The following is a 20,530-nucleotide window of genomic DNA, read 5'->3' as shown; positions in this document are numbered from 1 at the left end:
CCGCAGGAAAAGAGGGGGGACGAGAGTGCGGCCCCCCCTCCTGAACCGTACCAGGCCACATGCCCTCAACATTGGGAGGGTGCTTTGGGGTAGCCCCCCAAAACACCTTGTCCCCATGTTGATGAGGACAAGGGCCTCATCCCCACAACCCTGGCCGGTGGTTGTGGGGGTCTGCGGGCGGGGGGCTTATCGGAATCTGGAAGCCCCCTTTAACAAGGGGACCCCCAGATCCCGCCCCCCCTGTGTGAAATGGTAAGGGGGTACAAAAGTACCCCTACCATTTCACTAAAAACTGTCAAAAATGTTAAAAATGACAAGAGACAGTTTTTGACAATTCCTTTATTTAAATACTTCTTCTTTCTTCTATCTTCCTTCATCTTCTGGTTCCTCTGGTTCTTCTGGCTCTTCTGGTTCTTCCTCCGGCGTTCTCGTCCAGCATCTCCTCCGCGGCGTCTTCTATCTTCTTCTCCTCGGGCCGCTCCGCACCCATGGCATGTGGGGAGGCTCCCGCTCTTCTCTTCTTCTTCATCTTCTTCTCTTCTTCTCTTCTTCTTTTTTTCTCCTCTTCATTTTCTTCTCCGGGCCGCTCCGCACCCATGCTGGCATGGAGGGAGGCTCCCGCTGTGTGACGGCGCTCCTCGTCTGACAGTTCTTAAATAACGGTGACCCCGCCCCCTCTGACGCACGGTGACTTGGCGGGACTTCCCTGTGATGTCACGGGGAATGCCACAGGGAAGTCCCGTCATGTCCCGTGCGTCAGAGGGGGGCGGGGTTACCGGGTGGCCCCGCCCCCTGTTATTTAAGAACTGTCAGACGAGGAGCGCCGTCACACAGCGGGAGCCTCCTTCCATGCCAGCATGGGTGCGGAGCGGCCCGGAGAAGAAAATGGAGAAGAGAAGAAAAGAAGAAGAGAAGAAGATGAAGAAGATGAAGAGAAGAGCGGGAGCCTCCCCCCATGCCATGGGTGCGGAGCGGCCCGAGTAGAAGAAGATAGAAGACGCCGCGGAGGAGATGCTGGACGAGAACGCCGGAGGAAGAACCAGAAGAGCCAGAAGAACCAGAAGAACCAGAAGATGAAGGAAGATAGAAGAAAGAAGAAGTATTTAAATAAAGGAATTGTCAAAAACTGTCTCTTGTCATTTTTAACATTTTTGACAGTTTTTTAGTGAAATGGTAGGGGTACTTTTGTACCCCCTTACCATTTCACACAGGGGGGGGCCGGGATCTGGGGGTCCCCTTGTTAAAGGGGGCTTCCAAATTCCGATAAGCCCCCCACCTGCAGACCCCCACAACCACCGGCCAGGGTTGTGGGGATGAGGCCCTTGTCCTCATCAACATGGGGATAAGGTGTTTTGGGGGGCTACCCCAAAGCACCCTCCCAATGTTGAGGGCATGTGGCCTGGTACGGTTCAGGGGGGGGCCGCACTCTCGTCCCCCCCTCTTTTCCTGCGGCCTGCCAGGTTGCGTGCTCGGATAAGGGTCTGGTATGGATTTTTGGGGGGACCCCACGCCGTTTTTTTTTTTTTTTTTTGGCACGGGATTCCCCTTAAAATCCATACCAGACCTGAAGGGTCTGGTATGGAATTTAGGGGGAACCCCATGTCATTTTTTTTTTTTATTTTGGCCGGGGTTCCCCTTAATATCCATATCAGACCTGAAGGGCCTGGTATGGAATTTAGGGGGACTCCCACGTCATTTTTTTTTAAAATTTTGGTCCGGGGTTCCCCTTTGGGGAATTCCCATGCCGTTTTTATCAATGAACTTCTATGTGTATTGTTGGCAATGCAATAGCCGGGGGTAGTTTTAACCACTTGACAACTGGGCACTTAAACCCCCTTCCTAACCAGACCAATTTTCAGCTTTTGGTGCTCTCACATTTTGAATGACAATTACTCAGTCATGCAACACTGTATCTTTATGAAATTTTTGTCCTTTTTTCACACAAATAGAGCTTTCTTTTGGTGGTATTTAATCACTGCTGGGTTCTTTATTTTTTGCGCCGTAAAAGAAAAAAGACCGAAAAATCTGTAAAAAAATACATTTTTCTTCATTTCTGTTATAATATTTTGCAAATTAGTAATTTTTCTTCATATATTTTGGCCAAAATTTATACCGCTACATATCTTTGGTAAAAATAACCCAAATCGGTGGATATTATTTGGTCTTTTTGAAAGTTATAGAGTGCAAAAGCTATGGTGCGCATATCTGAAAATTGATCACACCTGAATTACTGACGGCCTATCTAATTTCTTGAGACCCTAACATGCCAGAAAAGTACAAATACCCCCCAAATGACCCCTTTTTGGAAAGAAGACATTCCAAGGTATTTAGAAAGATGCATGGTGAGTTTTTTGAAGTTGTCATTTTTTCCCACAATTCTTTGCAAAATCAAGGTTTTTTTTTTACTTTTTTTTTCCACAAAATTAGCAGGGTATTTCTCACAGACCGCATATGCATACCACAAATTACACCCCAAAACACATTCTGCTATTACTCCCGAGTACGGCGATACCACATGTGTGAGACTTTTACACAGCGTGGCCACATACAGAGGCCCAACATGCAGGGGAGCACCTTCAGGCGTTCTGGAGCACCCAGGCCAATTCTGACATTTCTCTCCTACATGTAAAAATCATCATTTATTAGCTAGAAAATTACTTAGAACCCCAAAACATTATATATGTTTTTTTAGCAAAGACCCTAGAGAATACAATGGCGGTCGTTGCAACTTTTTATCTCGCACGGTATTTGCGCAGCAATTTTTTTAACGCGTTTTTTTTGGAAAAAAAAAAGTTTTGTGCTTTACAAAAACCAAAACAGTAAAGTTAGCCCAATGTTTTTGCATAATGTGAAAGATGAAGTTACGCCGAGTAAATAGATACCCAACATGTCACCCTTCAAAATTGCACGCGCTTGTGGAATGGCGCCAAACTTTGCTACTCAAAAATCCCCATAGGCGACGCTTTAAAATTTTTTACTGGTTACATGTTTTGAGTTACAGAGGAGGTCTAGGGCCAAAATTATTGCTCTCGCTCTACCGATCGCAGTGATACCTCACATGTGTGGTTTGAACACCGTTTTCATATGTGGGCGGGACTTACGTATGTGTTCGCTTCTGCATGCGAGCACACAGGGACAGGGGCGCTTTAAAAAATTTTTTTTTTTTTTTATTGTTCATTTTACTTTATTTATTTTAGTTTGATGCTTTTTTCCAAAAAAAAAAATTTTTGACCACTTTTATTCCTATTACAAGGAATATAAACATCCTTGTAATAGGAATATGGCATGACAGGTCCTCTTTACAGTGAGATATGGGGTCAATAAGACCCCACATCTCACCTCTAGGCTGGGAAGCCTGAAATTTAAAAAAAAAAAAAAAAAAAGATCCTGGCTTCGATCGTAGCGGTGAGTCGGTAGAAGCACCGCAAGGCGGCGGGAAGGGGGGACGTCCCCTCTCGCCTCCCGTAAGAATGATCAAGCAGTGGAACAGCTGCTATGATCATTCTCATGGTGTAGGGAATCGCCGGCTGAAAAAGCTGATATCTGAATGATGTCTGTAGCTGCAACCATCATTCAGATATCTCCGCACAAAGTCAAGGACGTTGTATGACGGCCGGCAGGCGGGAAGTGGTTAAAACGCTTTTTTTTTTTTTAACACAAAGTTGTCCATTTATACAATATTTCTACCACATAACATGTACATGCCAAAAATGACACCCCAAAATAGATTCTCCTGCTCCTCCTGAGTACGGCGATACCACATGTGTGAGACTTCCACAGCCTGGCCACATACAGAGGCCGAGTACAGCTGAGCATGGCTCAGCATGGCAGGGTATGGCGGGGTATTGCGGAGTATGGCGGGGTATTGCGGAGTATGGCGGGGTATTGCGGGGTATGGCGGAGTATGGCGGGGTATGGCGGAGTATGGCAGGGTATTGCGGAGTATGGCGGGGTATTGCGGGGTATGGCGGAGTATGGCGGGGTATGGCGGGGTATGGCGGAGTATGGCGGGGTATGGCAGAGTATGGCGGAGTATGGCGGAGTATGGCGGGGTATGGCAGGGTATTGCGGAGTATGGCGGGGTATTGCGGGGTATGGCGGAGTATGGCGGGGTATGGCGGAGTATGGCGGGGTATGGCGGAGTATGGCGGGGTATTGCGGAGTATGGCGGGGTATGGCGGGGGCATGGCAGAGTATGGCGGGGGGGCATTGCAGAGTATGGCGGGGGCATTGCAGAGTATTGTGGGGGCATTGCAGAGTATTGCACAGCATTGCAGAGTATTGTGGGGGCATTGCAGAGTATTGCACAGCATTGCAGAGTATTGTGGGGGCATTGCAGAGTATTGCAGAGTATTGTGGGGGTATTGCAGAATATTGTGGGGGTATTGCAGAGTATTGCACAGCATTGCAGAGTATTGCACAGCATTGCAGAGTATTGTGGGGGTATTGCAGAGTATTGTGGGGGTATTGCAGAGTATTGTGGGGGTATTGCAGAGTATTGTGGTGGTATTGCAGAGTATTGCACAGCATTGCAGAGTATTGTGGGGGTATTGAAGAGTATTGTGGGGGTATTGCAGAGTATTGTGGGGGTATTGCAGAGTATTGCACAGCATTAGTAGTGAGGGATGGCTGAGCATGGATGGATGGATGTCTCTGTGCAGCGCTGTGGGCACTACACATACAGCCCACAGCGCTGCAGACATCCATCCATCCCCCTCCCCGCTCACTGTGTACCGATCGGTACACAGGAGGGGAGGAGAGGAACCGGCGTCATCAGATGACGCCGGTCTGTTTACATGTGATCGCGCCGTCATTTGACGGCTCGATCACATGGTAAACGGCCGCGATCAGCGGCCATTTACCGGGATCCGTGATGCGCCGGGTCCCCTGGACCCGGCGGTCATGGATGTGTTCGGGTGCGCGCCCCAGGGGGCGCGCGAGAGGGGAATTCTGGGAGGACGTCATAGTACGCCCTCCCAGAGTTATCCAACCGCCCTGCAGCCGTCATTCGGCTATGGGCCGGTTGGTAAGTGGTTAAATGAGTTTTTTCCTTCAAAATGTAATTTTACTGTCAGACTGTTCTAAACACAGGAAACATGCGCCCCTTTACGGGCATACTATAGACACCCCCCAGGTACGAAATTTAAAGGGATATTACACTTTTATTGTTTGACTTTAAGCATTATTAAAATCACTGCTCCTGAAAAAACGGCCGTTTTTAAAACTTTTTTTTGCATTGATCCATGTCCCCTGGGGCAGGACACGGGTCCCCAAACACTTTTTATGACAATAACTTGCATATTAGCCTTTAAAATTAGCACTTTTGATTATTCATGTTCGTGTCCCATAGACTTTAACGGTCTTCGCGTGTTCGAACGAACTTTTTTCCTGTTCGCATGTTCTGGTGCGAACCAAACAGGGGATTGTTCGGCTCATCCCTAGCTACCACCCTGAAGGACATGTTAGTTTCACTGAGGGGCTCTTTGCATGCTGACATGATGTCATGTGTACACAAGTTTATGTAGCAGGGCCCCTTAGGGGACTGCTGAGAATTACCTGCTCATCTGTACAGCCATGACCAAGTGAACCTTCCAACCCACCTGACACTCTGGGTTCAGACATCCTTGTAGCACTGTGTGTCAATAATCAAACAACTCAGTATAATAAGGTTCTGAAATATTTTACTTGAACCAGATAAGGGAAAGTTATTTCAAAGAGAGAAGTAATAAATCTGCTGAGCCGAGAAAACAGCGTCAACTCAGCAAACAAATTCCTCCCAAAGACATAAGACATTGGTTCAGCAACAACAATATTATATACATATACAGTATGTGCACTCCCTTTTGATCAGAGGTCACCTCCTAGTGAATGTTTCAGTTAACTACTTATGCTGCCACAGTGAGAAAGATGTAATCTAGCCAGCCTATGCTATCCTAATGAAGGGAGTGGGTCTACAAAGAATAATATAGGGGCTTTCCTATAAGTAATGGCAAAAGAGTTCCACGTTGCAGATCTGATGTTCTTCGCCGGCTAGTTGGAGCTTGTTAACTGTAATCCGTTTGGGTATAATGAAAGCAATAGATTCCTAGTGGTGAAGATCTAAAGATGTCTGAGCACAGTGTTCAAGCAATGCAGTAAAGTGTTCTTGGGGTAAAGATGTCTGTGCAAAGTGTCTCTGTAAAAGTGGCAATTAATAGATAAAGGTCAAGCAATTTTCCCTCTCACCAATGACCAAATTGCTCCGATATCTTCTGGACAGTAACTCATGTAGTGGCACTCGTGCAGCGGATCAGCTGTCTCGGTCTTCTGAAGTGAAGTTTGCCATGCACACCCACACCGACAGACAGGTAATCCAAGTGATGTTGGCGCCAGGATGTCTGACAGCAAATAACAGAGCTAGGCCCCTTAGGCCTCAGGTTGGAAGTAAGACTCCGCGTAGTAGGCCGCGACCTCTATCCCTGTTGCACAAAGAGCTCTGTCTTGCATCGTCAGTCATCATTAGTACAGACCCCCCCTTTCAGTACAGACCCCTCTCATCAGTACAGACCCCCTCGCTCAGTACAGACTGTTCTCCATCAGTAAATACCCCTCTCATCAGTACAGACCCCCCTCTCTCAGTACAGACCCCTCTCATCAGTACAGACCCCTCTCCCTCAATACAGACCCCTCTCATCAGTATAGACCCCCTCCCTCAGTATTGACCCCTCTCATCAGTATAGACCCCCCTAAGTACAGACCCCTCTCATCAGTATAGACCCTCCTTAGTACAGATCCCTCTCATCAGTACAGACTCCCTTGCTCAGTACAGACCGCTCTTCATCAGTAAATACCCCTCTCATCAGTACAGACCCCCCTCCCTCAGTACAGACCCCTCTCATCAGTACAGTTAGCAGTATAGTCAGTGTTTATCTGGTGCTCCATATGGAGTAATCCTTAGGGCTATAATCTGTGGCTGTAACAGCTGAACGGTGATGTATCCATAGAAAGGGGTATTAAGGGTTAAAAAGGAAGGCAGCCATCCTTTAGAGTGTGTCCAGAACTCTGCAAGACATGTAAGGAAAAAAAAGGGAGGGGAGGCGCCGACCTGAGTGTAGTATCAAAATGATGACTTTAATAGAATACGATTAAAAACACTTACAAGATGATAGAAGATGCATGCTTATCAAAGTAAAGCGCAGTCCTGGCATTCCACATAGCTCTTCCACACTGCTCCTTCTATTGGTCAGAGGCCAATAGAAGGAGCAGTCAGCTCCCAGCATGTATCTTTTCATCATTGCAGCCCTGGTTGACAAGATTCCAGCCCTGTCTGGGTCCAATCAGAGATAACTTCCTGTTTCACTGTCCATGCTGGTCTGTGTGGAGCTGCTTGGTTCCTTGGACCCCTCTGATCAGTATAGACCCCCCTCCCTCAGTATAGACCCCACTCATCAGTACAGACACCCCCTTTTCTCAGTACAGACACCCCCTTCCCTCAATACAGACCCCCTTCCCTCAGTACAGACCCCCCTCCATCAGTATAGACCCCCTCCCCCTCAGTACAGAGCCCTCTCATCAGTACAAACACCCCCCTCCATCAGTATAGATCCCCCTCAGTGAAGACCCCCTTCAGTGCAGACCCCTCTCTGCACTTGTGCTAGTAGGGAGGTTGGGGGTCACATATGTGCTGGGGGCACTTTTGGAGGGGAGAGGGCTTGTGTTCTTCTTTAAAATCCAACCCCCACTTCTAGCATAGGATCTTCCTCTCCCCTCCCAAAGCTCCCCTTCAGCACATGTCCTCTTAAACACACACACAATCACTCCTCTAGCTTTTTTTTTTTTACTTGCACTCTTCCTGGTTACTGTCCCCCTCTTCTGTCCATCTATATTATAATGTACATACCTCATATCAGCACAGCACATGCACAGCAGTTGTGTAGATGTAAACAGAGAGGAGGGGGAGGCGGTTTCAGTTCACATGGCTGTGTAAGACAGGGAAACAGTCGGTGAGAAATGCAGGTCAGTGTAAGTAGTGGTGTGTTAGCTGTGCCGCTGCCCACAGGTGTCACCCCTTTTGTGGGTGTCACCCGAGTGCAGTCCGCACCCCTCTAGTGATGCCACTGGCTCTAACCCCAAGTTTCCACATATCTTCTCAGCAAATGCAGATGCAAAAAAGAGAGGTGTCCTGACTGCCATAGAAGATACAGTTGCTTTTACTCTACACAGAGAGCTCGCAGATCCTCAGGACTGTTACCTCATTTTGATATGTGACATCAATTCTACCGCTTAATATCTACATGCCTTATAAGCATCAGTCCTGCTTCCTACATCAAGTCCTTAAGAAAATCTGGCAGGTCCAGCAAGGTTATTTGCTGCTTTGTGGGGATTTTATTGCTCCCACCCGACCCCAAGCTGGACTTTACTACACACTCCAACAGATTTAAAAAATCTTTACAACCATTGCTGCATACATATGAACTCTACGACACTTGGAGATGCCTCCATGCCACAGACAGAGACTATTTTTTTTTCCCCGCGACCTATACAAGACTTGATTTATTTCTTACTGATAAATGGCTGTTACCCAAAATCAAATCCTCAGTGATCAACACTATTACATGGTTGGATCATGCCTCAGGGGTTGATTTACTAAAGGCAAATCCACTCTGCATTACAAGTGCACTTTGAAGTGCAGTCGCTGTAGATCTGAGGGGAAGATCTGAAATGAGGGGAAGCTCTGCTGATTTTATCATCCAATCATGTGCAAGCTAAAATGCTGTTTTTTATTTTCCTTGCATGTCCCCCTCAGATCTACAGCGACTGCACTTCCAAGTGCAAAGTGGATTTGCCTTTAGTAAATAACCCCCACAGTGTCTCTGTCGGTTGAGGAATCACCAATGTTAAACCTTCATTTATTTGGAGATCCAATCTGCAGCTATTAAGGGCAGATTCATCCAAGTCTACGCATACAAAAGATTTACTCTTACTTACTTTTTTTGACTGTAATGTAAAGTCTGTTGTGGATCCTTGTGTGATTTACACCAGAAGGTGTATATGCATGGTCTCCTCATTAAATTGGGAGCAAGAACCAAGAAGTAGAGGTGGCAACTTATCCAAGAAACTATTTCCAAAATCTGCGATTTAGAGACCCACAACAAAACTAACACCTCCCAATGTATTTCAACTAATGAAGCTCCATTATGATCTTCGTCTAATCATTTTGGATGATTTTTAAAAGGCCTCTAAAAGGCTTAAAATGTCTTATTATGCAGGTGGCAATAAGGCTGAGAAACTACTGTATTGGCTAATCGGCTTAGAGGTCATAGATACAATACCAAAATCCCATATATCTTGCACCCTGCTAGCCAGGACAAACTGTACCATCCTCTGGCAATTGCTCATGCATTTAGCCATTACTAAAGTTCCCTCTATAACCTCCAGCAAGATCCAAATACCATCTAACCCAGGACTGACATGATTTCTGACTTGGACAAGGTCAAATTCCCATGTCTAACAGGGGAACAATTGGATAAACTTAACTCTCCCTTTACTGAAGCCAAAGTTTCCTGCACTATTGACTCTGCCCAATAATACGTCACCTGGGCTGGATGGCTTTACAGGGGAATACGTTAAATCATTTAAAACTGCACTCACTCCACATCTAGTAAAGGTTTATAACCATGCTGCCACCTCCTTCTCTTTCCCTTCTAAAATGCTTAGAGCATTAATAGTTGCACTACCAAAGCCAGGGAAGGAACCTAACACACTGTAAAACTACCGATCTATCTCATTGTTGAACAATGATTTGAAAATCTATGCTAAATTAATAGCTAACAGACTGGTAGACTTATTACCTTCCTTTATTCACTTAGATCAATCTGGATTCATGAAAGGCCGCTAGCTGGCTGACGCCACAAGGCGCTTGGTCAACATTATACACCTGGCCAATAAAACAAGAATGCCTTTTCTGCTCCTAGTCTTGGGTACAGTGAAGGTGGTCATTAGAATACACATTACATACTATTTGGCACAGGTTCTAAGCAAGTTTGGATTCGCAGGCCAGATTTTCTTGACTGTCATGGTATTGTATACAACGCTATCTGTCCAAGTGTATATTGGACAGATGGAGTTTCTACCCCGTTTACCATAACCAATGGGACACGCCAGGGGCGTCCCCTATCCCCGCTTATTTTTAATCTATTAATGGAACCTCTGGCAGCATACAGTCACTCCCATCCTCACATTCAGGGGCTTAGGGTCAAAAATAGAATACACACCATGTGTCTTTTTGCTGATGACATAATCATGATGCTTACAGATGTTAAAACATCCTTGGCTATGGTACACCAAGCTTTACAACTCTTTAATAGAGTATTTTACTACAAAGTCAACAAGACTAAATTGTATATTTTAGATTTGGGGGTCTCTTCTGAAACCAGACAGGACCTCAGCCAAAGATTTCTGTATATCTGGAATGTCGGGCGAGGAAGGGGGAGGAGCTGCTGACCAAGATGGCCGCGTGAGGAGACCGAGCGTCTGACATGCCGACATGCTGACAAGCAACGGACGCTGAGAAGCAAACATGCGGGAAAGCTTACACGCTGACACGCTGGCAAACTGACAAACGGACAAAACTTTAGAAATTGGACATTGGAGGCTTACATAGCCAAGTCCCGGGGTTATCCTTCGCAGTGCTGTCGATGTAGTACAAGCAAGATACGGGATAACGAGCGGGAGGAGGCGTGGCGTAAGGAGCGGCTGACAGAGCAGAAGTGCTTGTGTGAGAGGGAGAACCGCGAGAAGTTGATGTGATCCGAGCCTGTGGGGTGCCGAGATCGCTACTGAAGGCAGAGCCAGGAGACAGCGGGCGCGGAGGAGCGGGCGCGGAGGAGCGGGAGCCTCTGCGAGTCTGCGGAAGCGGACAGCGGAGACACTCGGTCACGGACGTCCTCTCCGGCGGAAGCCTCGGAAGTCGCGGCAGAGATCAGGCGGACCAAGCGGAATCGGGAGACCCACAAGAGAGCAGCCACGCACGGTAAAAACAACAAACTATTTCCAGAATCCGGAACGAGCAGGTATGACTCGGCAATAACAATGTGTTATATGAATGGTTAAATGTATTCCTGATAAGCAATAAACTCTGGAAAGAGTACACAAAAGGACACAATATTTAAAGAAAGAAAGATAATAAAGTAAAAGAAAGGAAAGAAGAGGTTGCCAAATATTAAGCCCAGAATTCCTCATTGGACTATCAAGCTCTTGCAGGACAGACAGTTTAAAAAAAGGAGATAATTAAGGGCTATTAAAGGAACACAGGGAAATAGCCCCTCAGGGGTGCCCCCCCCTTTTTTTCCTGGTATATTGCCGAAAAGCCTATTTTAAAAAATAAATAAAAAGGAAAGGGGAAAGAAGGAAGGGAAAAGAAAAGAAAGAAAAAAGGAAAAAAAGAAAAAAGGAGGGAGAAGAAGGGAGATGGCACCTAAGAAAGGCAGTAAAACGCCTCAAACTCAATCAAGTAAAAAGGAAAAAAAGGAATCTAATAGTAAAAACACTACAGGGGCACAACCAATACAAGCAACAGACATTAAGGAATTCTTCCAACAATTACAACTGCAGTCCCCCCATGCAACACAGGAATTACAAACATCCCAGGAATGATCAAATCTAGCAGAATCCTCGCTAACATCTAGGTCATCGGGGGAGGAACAAATAAGCCACCCTAGAAATAGCTCGCCAATAGATAAAACAGGAACAACAAACAAACAAAAAGAAGAGGATAAAGAAAAATGGGACATAAAGGCGTATATTCGATCGCTCCCAACTAGGGTGGATATGGATCAATATGTACACAGGTTGGAGGAATCCTATAAAATAGAGATACAAGAATTAAAAGTAACTACCAAAAACACACAGGAAAAAATAGACACAGTAGACAAGAAAGTCTCAAAAACGGAGCAAGATCTGAAAAGGTTAGAGGAAAAGATTCAGAAGCAAGAAAATCAACTAAAGCAAGTAATAAACAACCTAGATGAACAGGAAAATAGAAACAGAAGATCAAATATAAGAATTAGAGGATTAAAAGAGGAGGTAAGCTCAAGAGAACTCATAACAACATTACAAAAAAATCTTTCAAGAAATCGCCCAAGATATTGATATAAAAGATCTAATCATAGAACGGGCACACAGAGTTACAGGGATAAGGAAGCCAGATTCAAAAAAACCTCGGGACATTATTTGTAAAATGCACTTTGACCATATAAAGGATAAAATCATGTTGGCGGCACGTAAAAATAAGGATATTCATTATGAGGGAGAACCTCTATTATTTTTCCAGGATTTATCAAAGTTTACGTTGGATCGTAGAAGAGCGTTGAGACCCCTGGTGGAGCAATTAATAAAGAAAAATCTTCAGTACAGATGGAAATTTCCATTTCAACTGCAGGTTCAAAAAGAGGGCCGCACTATATCATTCAGAGACTTGGAAGATTTACCGGGGTTTCTGGACATTTTGGGGGTCCAGGAGATAATATTACCGGACTGGACCATTTTGTACATACAGACAGCTAAAAAAGCGTAAACGGGGGGGGATGTTGGGGATGTAGGGGGGGTAGGGATGGGGGAAAGGATGTTGGGGGGTGGGGAGTTGGGGGAAGAGGAAGGGGGAGGGGGGAGGGGAGGGGAAGGGAAAAGTATAGTATTTGGAGTATGAGCTGAAATATTATGCTATTGATTTACACACTGTAGTACGCACTGAACTCAAACTAAGGGAATAATTTAGGGGTTAATTTTTTTTTTTTTTTTTTTTTACAAATTATAAGATGAAATATGAAATATTAATTTAATGATTCAATGATTTAGGTACAGTAATAATATTGAACTCAAGGTGATGGGATACTTTGGTTTTTTTTTTTTTTTTCTTGGGTGCGTTAATAATCACATTTAGAATGGAGGGGAGGAAAGGAAAAAGAAAAGAAAGAAAGGGAATAGTTAAGATAATGGCTTATACACAATTGCGTTGTAATGCATTTATAAAATTAGGGGCTTAAAGGATAACGCACAACAATATTGAATTGAAGAGGGAAAAAAAAAATGTATTTATTTATTTATTTATTTATTTTTTCTTCTTGGGTTAACAACAAAGTGGAAGGTGAAATATTAATTTAATGGTTCATACACTGCGGTATTATTGAATTCAAATTGATGGTATTAAAGAGAAAAAAGGGAAATAAAAAAATCTTTTTTTTTTTTTTTTTTTTGGGTGTGTTAAAAATCATGTATAGAATGGAAGGGGGGAGGGAAGAAGAAAGGAAAGGGAAAAGGAAAAAAAGAGAATAGTTAAGATAATGGCTTATACACAATCACGTTGTGTATAATATTTACAATTATTAATTTGTATTTACCAAATCACGATCAGATAAAGAGCGGTACAAGGGTCCTAAATAGTAGTATGGAGAAGGCAGAAGGAACAGTGATTATGGGGGGAGACTTTAACTTTATTATGGATATAAGAGCTGATACAACCAACACCCATGCTTGTAGAAATAAGAGCCATCTAGAAGAATTTAAGGGGGTATTAGAGAAATATCATTTGGTAGATATTTGGAGAGTTCAGCACCAAATGGAAAAAAATTACTCATATTACTCTAATATACATGATTCCTATCATAGGATAGATTATTTTTTTATTAACTACCTAGGAATGTTAATGACTCCATCATCGGATATAGGAGGGTTCTTATGGTCGGACCATGCCCCACTGTTTTTGGAAATTAAGGTATTGGAGCGAGTAAAAACAAAAGGGAATTGGAGATTAAATGACAACTTATTAAAAAATAAAGAGTGTATAGAGGACATAAGTAAAACAATAAAGGAATTTGTAGAAATCCATGAGAAGGACGAAACATCACTGCCCATGCAATGGGAAACATTAAAATGTGTACTAAGAGGGACACTTATCAAGCATGGATCAAGACTTAAAAAAAGAAAAGATCAAAGGAAATCTCAGTTGATAAAAGAAATAGAGGAATTGGATAAAAAGCATAAGCAGAATCTAGAATCATCAGATAAAATAAAGTTAAAAGTGAAGAAAATAGAATTACAATCCCTGCTTGACGAGGAATCCCTTAGGATAAGAGATTGCAGAAGGGCACAATGGTATCAGTACGGCAACAAAACAGGGAAAATACTCGCTAAACAATTAAAGGAACAACAGACCTCAGCAACAATAAGTAAAATCTTAAAAACAGATGGGGAATATACACATTATCCAAAAGAAATAATAGAAGAATTTTATACATACTATTCTAATTTGTATAATATTAAAACTTCACGGGTGAATAAGGAGAGGGATTCGAATAGAGAGGAAATAAAGGAATACATCGAAGAAACAGCCCTTCCTAGATTCCCTAGAGAAACAATCGAGTCATTGGAGAAAGATATCTCTTTGGAAGAAGTTCAAGAAGCGAATAAAGAACTAGTTCTAGGTAAAAGCCCAGGACCTGATGGGTATACCACCAGATTTTATAAGAACTTTCAAGAAATAATCGCCCCGTTATTAAAAAAAACATACAATTCCATATCGGACATACAAGGCTTTGTACCACAAAGCACAGAAGCTCACATTACCTTAATTCCAAAACCGGAGAAGGACCATACGCTATGTAAAATTTATAGGCCAATCTCTCTAACCAATATAGATATACGTCTATATTCTAAAATTGTTACGAATAGAATAACACCAATCCTACCCAACTATATAAAATTAGATCAAGCTGGGTTTACAAAAGGTAGGGAGACTAAAGATAATATCATAAAAACTTGTACTTTAATGGAATACGCTCAAAAAACAGGTATTGAAATGTGTATGCTGGCCGTAGACGTGGAAAAAGCGTTTGATAGGATAGGGTGGCGCTTTTTAGAAGAGACATTAAAACAACTTGGTATGGGCCCGAAAATGCGTAATAGGATAGCGGCTTTGTATTCCAACACAAAAGCGAAAGTGAGAGTAAACGGAATGTTATCGAAGGATATAAACATTTCAAATGGCACCCGACAGGGGTGTCCCCTCTCTCCTTTGCTGTTTGTACTTATAATGGAACATTTAATAACCGCAATTAGAAATAATAAAGATATTAAGGGGATAAAGGTAGGAGAAAAAGAATATAAGATAGCGGCATATGCAGATGATCTGCTAATATACATAACCAATCCCATTATAACTATCCCAAACTTAATGAAAGAATTCACAAGATTCGGGGAACTGAGTAATTTCAAAATAAATTATGACAAATCAGAGATATTGAACATAACAGTAAACGGAAAAAGCTGTCCACAGATGCAAAACGATTTTCCATTTAAATGGAAGCAAAAAGCAATAAAATACTTGGGAATCTATTTAACAAAAGATCTGAAACTACTACAGGGGATGAACTATGAGAAAGCAATTCAAAATACTATTAAACTCCTACAGAAATACGATAAAATGATATACTCATGGACGGGAAGAGTTAATATCGTAAAAATGGATATCTTGCCAAAGCTCTTATATACTTTCCAAGCGTTACCATTAGAACCCCCAAATAAACAGATGAAGGAGCTAAGAAAAGCAATAGTCGAATTCATATGGGCGCATAAAACTCCCCGGATAAAAAGAGAAAACTTAGCTAGGAAAATAAGAAATGGAGGGCTGGCGTTACCAGACTGTGAAAAATATCTGCAGGCAGCATCACTGACCAGCATAATAGACTGGTATCATAATAAAGAAAACAAGCAATGGGTCGATATGGAGGAGGAAATAATAGGGCCCCAGTTAAAAGTCCTTCCATGGATAGAACCCCATTTAAGATCAAAAAGAAGCGAGTTGACTCTATTTGTAAGTGCCATGTTAAAGGTATGGGACGGTATAATGAAAAAGGGGAAACTCTCTACAACAATAGGTCCCATGACTCCTATGTTTTATAACCCTGAATTCCCTCTAGCAATGATGAGTAAACATTTTTTTAAATGGAACAGGCTGGAAAAAATACAAGATTGGTCCAAATCTTGGAGAATGGGAAAATGCCCATATTGAGGGAAATGGGAGAGGGAAACAAAAAAAATGGCTGCAATACCAACAACTACAGGCATTTATTGAACCTAAAATAATTAGGTTAAATAGACCACTGACCAAGTTCGAAAAACTATTGCTGGGAGAACAGGTTCCAATAAAGAAATTGTCGAAAATATATGACAAACTTATTCCGAGTAGCCCCCTCAAAGAGTTAACAAGTGTAAAGAAATGGAAAGAGATAATGGGAAGATCTTTATTGGAAGAAGAATGGGAAAGGGTTTTTGAAACTATACACAGAGGGTCCATTGCAAATAAATATCAAGAGAGAAATTATAAGATCATGATGAGGTGGTATAGGTGCCCAGATACCTTAAATTCAATTAACAAAGGAAACACAGATTTATGTTGGAGATGCAAAGTAGAAAAGGGAACAATGGAACATATATGGTACGGATGTCATCTGGTGAAAGGATTCTGGAATAAGATATATGAGATCTATCATAAGGTATCAGGAGTGGAATTGTCCCCGAGTATGGAAATTTCATTATTGTCTCTGATACCTAAATCAATAAAATCAATTAAAAAAGACATTATTCACCATATGACATCAGCAGCGAGAACAATAATAGCAAAAAACTGGAAAAAAACAAAGAGTCCAGCTTTAGCAGATTGGATATGTGAGATGAACGAAATACAATACATGGAGGAACGAATTAGAGAGGAAGGGAATATAACAAACCAACTACCTGAGAATTGGAAAGAATGGGAGAAGTTTCGGTCATCGCGAGAGGTACTAGAATTTATATAAGGAAGGGGAAGGGAAAGAAAAACTTATTTTTTTTTTTGTAAGAATGAGGTGAGTATGGGAAGAAAGGTAAAAGGGGGGTGGGTAAGGGTTAATGGGTTAATGGTGTTCTTTTAGGGGTATAGTAAGAGTAGGATAAGATGAATTGAAGAATGAAGGCGCTTACAGACTGTTAAAAAGTAAAATCTTGGGGGCGCATGCACGAAGCTTTACATGGCAGACGTGTCTCTGTGAGGCTCCGCACTCCCCGCCGCATACCCGGGACTATTGCGCCTTACTGAACCGGCAAATCGGAGCCATTTCCACGGGGATCGCTTCTCCACATATCAGTGCACCTTCCGGTATGGTGTTAACGGGCCATCGCTGAAAACCAAACCATAAACCCATCAAAGAAGCGCTGGCCCGCGCTTCCTCCATAATGGCGTCGAAGGCCCGGAACCTGGCTGATCTCTCAACAACATCTCCAGCTCATTCTGATATACCCGACAGCGAAGAGGAGGCTGATATACAAGAGGGTTCAGGCGGCTCCCCATCCGTCCCTAATACAGGTATGTCACAAGCTGCCTTTATGAGAATCATGGAATCTATGCTGCATAAGGCCCTTAAAGCAACATCAGACCAGATCACTACTAGTCTGACACGTGAGATACGCGAGATAGGCCAACGCACAGCAGACCTTGAAACAAGGGTAGATGACATAGAACTCACCCTCCAAGAACAAGCACAAGAGCAAATTGCCCTCAGAGAAGAGAACTCTATGCTTTTATCCCGCCTCGAAAATCGCTCCCGCAGATCCAACTTACGCCTCAGAGGCATTCCAGAAACAATTGATGACCTGTAATCTTTTACAACAGCACTTTTTCAAGAGCTAGCACCATCCATACCCATCGAACGTCTTGAATTCGATAGAATTCACAGAGCGCTTACCAGACGCCAATCAGACAGACCACCAAGAGACATTATCATCAAGCTGCATTTTTTCCGCACGAAAGAACAGCTCCTGGCGGCTGCCCGCAACAACAACACCCTGCAATTTCAGAGCCATACATATCAATTGTTCTCCGACTTAGCACCCCTCACGATTGCTAAACGCCGTGCTATGAAGCCCCAACTACAGGTACTTATACAGCACCAACTTAAGTACACTTGGCGGTTCCCTTTCGCATTACAATTCTCCTATCAAGGTCAACAACATACCTCCACCACGCCAGAATCTCTCCAAAGACTGCTGGAATCGCTCCACCTGTCTCCCCAGAATGTCCACTCGGACACAGCCCTTCCTCGCACTCCAGCCAGATCTGCATCTCAACCATACACCACAACTCCCAAACGGAAAAACCCCGGACCACCATCCACCCGGAAGGGAACACCAGCCAGATTATCCGAATACTCCTATCGCAGCCCGAAATCCCGAGCTCCACGCTGAAGACCAAGGAACTCCCTTTTCTCTTTTCTTTTGTCTCCTTTTCTTTTTTGAATACGCAGGTACTTGGTTGCACTAGCAGAGAATGTCTCCACGCCACCTTATGAGACCCCACTCGTGACCGAGACCTGCTAGAGGACCTCCGTCAGGAACGGACACTTGGTAACCTGAAATTGTTCTCTCTTCAGGGCTCGTAGGCCTTTTAAGGCCTCCTCAGGTTCAGTTATTTTGTTCAATTTTTCTCTTATTTTTCAAACCTTTTTATTTGTTATCGTAGCTAAGTTGTTTTTAAACGCACAATTCAGTTTTGCACATACCCAGAGTGCACTTGACCTGGTTTGCAATTTGTGAACCAGGTGAACCTTGCTACTCTGTCGCTTTCAAGATTGAGTACCGGTAATGAAACAATTAGACAGCTTTAATGTTTTGATTGACCTACCGTGAGTTTCATGTACACTTTTCTAGTATGTACCCCATATCCTCCCCTCCCCTTCCTCCCACCTCCTCCTTTCCCTGTTCTCCCTTCTCCCCCTCCTCCCTTTTCCCCCTCCTCCCTTCTCCCTCTCCTCCCTTCTCCCCCTCCCCCCTCTCCTTCCCCCTCCCTTCACCCCCCCCTCCCTTCACCCCCCCCTCCCTTCACCTCCCCCCTCCTCCTCCTCCCCCTCCCCCCTTCCCTCACTCTATCCTTTCCCCCCTCTCCCTTCCCTCCCCCCCTCCCCTTTTATCTTTCCTTCCCCCCAACCCTCCCTCCCTCCTTCATTCCTTCCCCTCCCATCTCCTCCCATCCATATTCCTCCCCATTCCCCCCTCCCTCCTCCCCAACCCCCCCTTCCCCCAACTCAAAGATACTAATCCCTCACGATGAACGACACCAACTAAAAACTCACATATATGCTTATCGGTTACTGAATTGAGCTGCACCATAAGCTCTTACGTTCCCCACCCCCCACCTTTTACCTGATGTTCTGCTGTTATTTACGTTATCTGGGGGCACAGGGGAATATTTTGTATTTTCCATTATACTTTGTTTTATTGTTTTTCATTATACTTACTTTTAAATCATCTTTAATCTTTTGCTACTCCCGATTGCGGCGGGGAGCAGTCAATGCTTACCCCCTCTGCAGTACATTCACTCTCTGACCAGAACCTCGGTCGCAGAGTCAGTGCACACGTTAGTCGGGCACTACTGGTGTGTTACCCCCTTATTGAGGGGGTCGCTCAGTGCTTCACCCGACCCACAATGCTCTCCCTCTCCCCCCCCCTCTCTCCCCCCCCTCTTTGACTTTACACCTTCACTCCCTACTTTCTTCTGTGCCGGTTGGCTCGCGTGGGCCCTTTTCTTTGATAATGACCACCCAAACACCCCATAATGGCCCCACTTGAAATCCTTACCCTGAACGTTAAGGGGTTAAATTCCCCACATAAACGAGTAAAAGCATTTCAAACCTTTGCGTTCCTGAAAGCTAAAGTTGTGGCTCTCCAGGAAACCCATTTTTCCATACGCCAAACTCCGAGTTTTTTTAGCTCTAAATACCCACAGGTATTTACTGCTTCAGCAAATACAAAACATAGAGGAGTTTTACTCGCTTTTCACCACACCATGCCATTTACCCCCCTCTCTGAGATAAAAGACCCTGAAGGCCGCTATCTTATCCTAGTGGGACTATTACAGGACACAACCACAACCTTCGTCTCTTATTACGCCCCCAACACAAACCCGATTCCCTTTTTTTCGTATCTATTACAAGTCGTGCAAGCACACTGCAAGGGAACTTTGTTCCTCTGCGGAGACTCCAACTCAGTGCTGCAACCACACACAGACAAAACGCCCTATGCTCCAGAACATTACACCCCCTCCTCACAATTTTGTAAACTAATACAGTCAGCCTCTCTCCTAGACACATGGAGAGAACTCAATCCCTCAAAGAGAAACTATACATTTTATTCACACCCACACAAATCATTTTCCAGGATTGACCATATATTTACCTCAATAGCATCTGCACCACTTCTCCTTCACTCACATATCCAACCAATTACATGGACGGACCATTGTGCCGTCATCACCACAGTGTCATCCCTAATCCCACAAGCTACTAACAGATCATGGTGTATGAATGACTCCCTCTTAACCAACCCTTCATACTGCCTAGATATTCAAGTAGCCCTTAAGGATTACCTAAAACACAACGCAACCCCTGACATCTCTCCCATCCTGCTCTGGGAGGCACACAAACCCGTGATTCGTGGCACATGTATTTCAGTGGCATCTCATCTT

Source organism: Aquarana catesbeiana, linkage group LG01 (assembly GCF_042186555.1).
Source record: "Aquarana catesbeiana isolate 2022-GZ linkage group LG01, ASM4218655v1, whole genome shotgun sequence".
Taxonomy (NCBI): domain Eukaryota; kingdom Metazoa; phylum Chordata; class Amphibia; order Anura; family Ranidae; genus Aquarana; species Aquarana catesbeiana.
Note: the sequence above shows the minus strand (reverse complement) of the source record.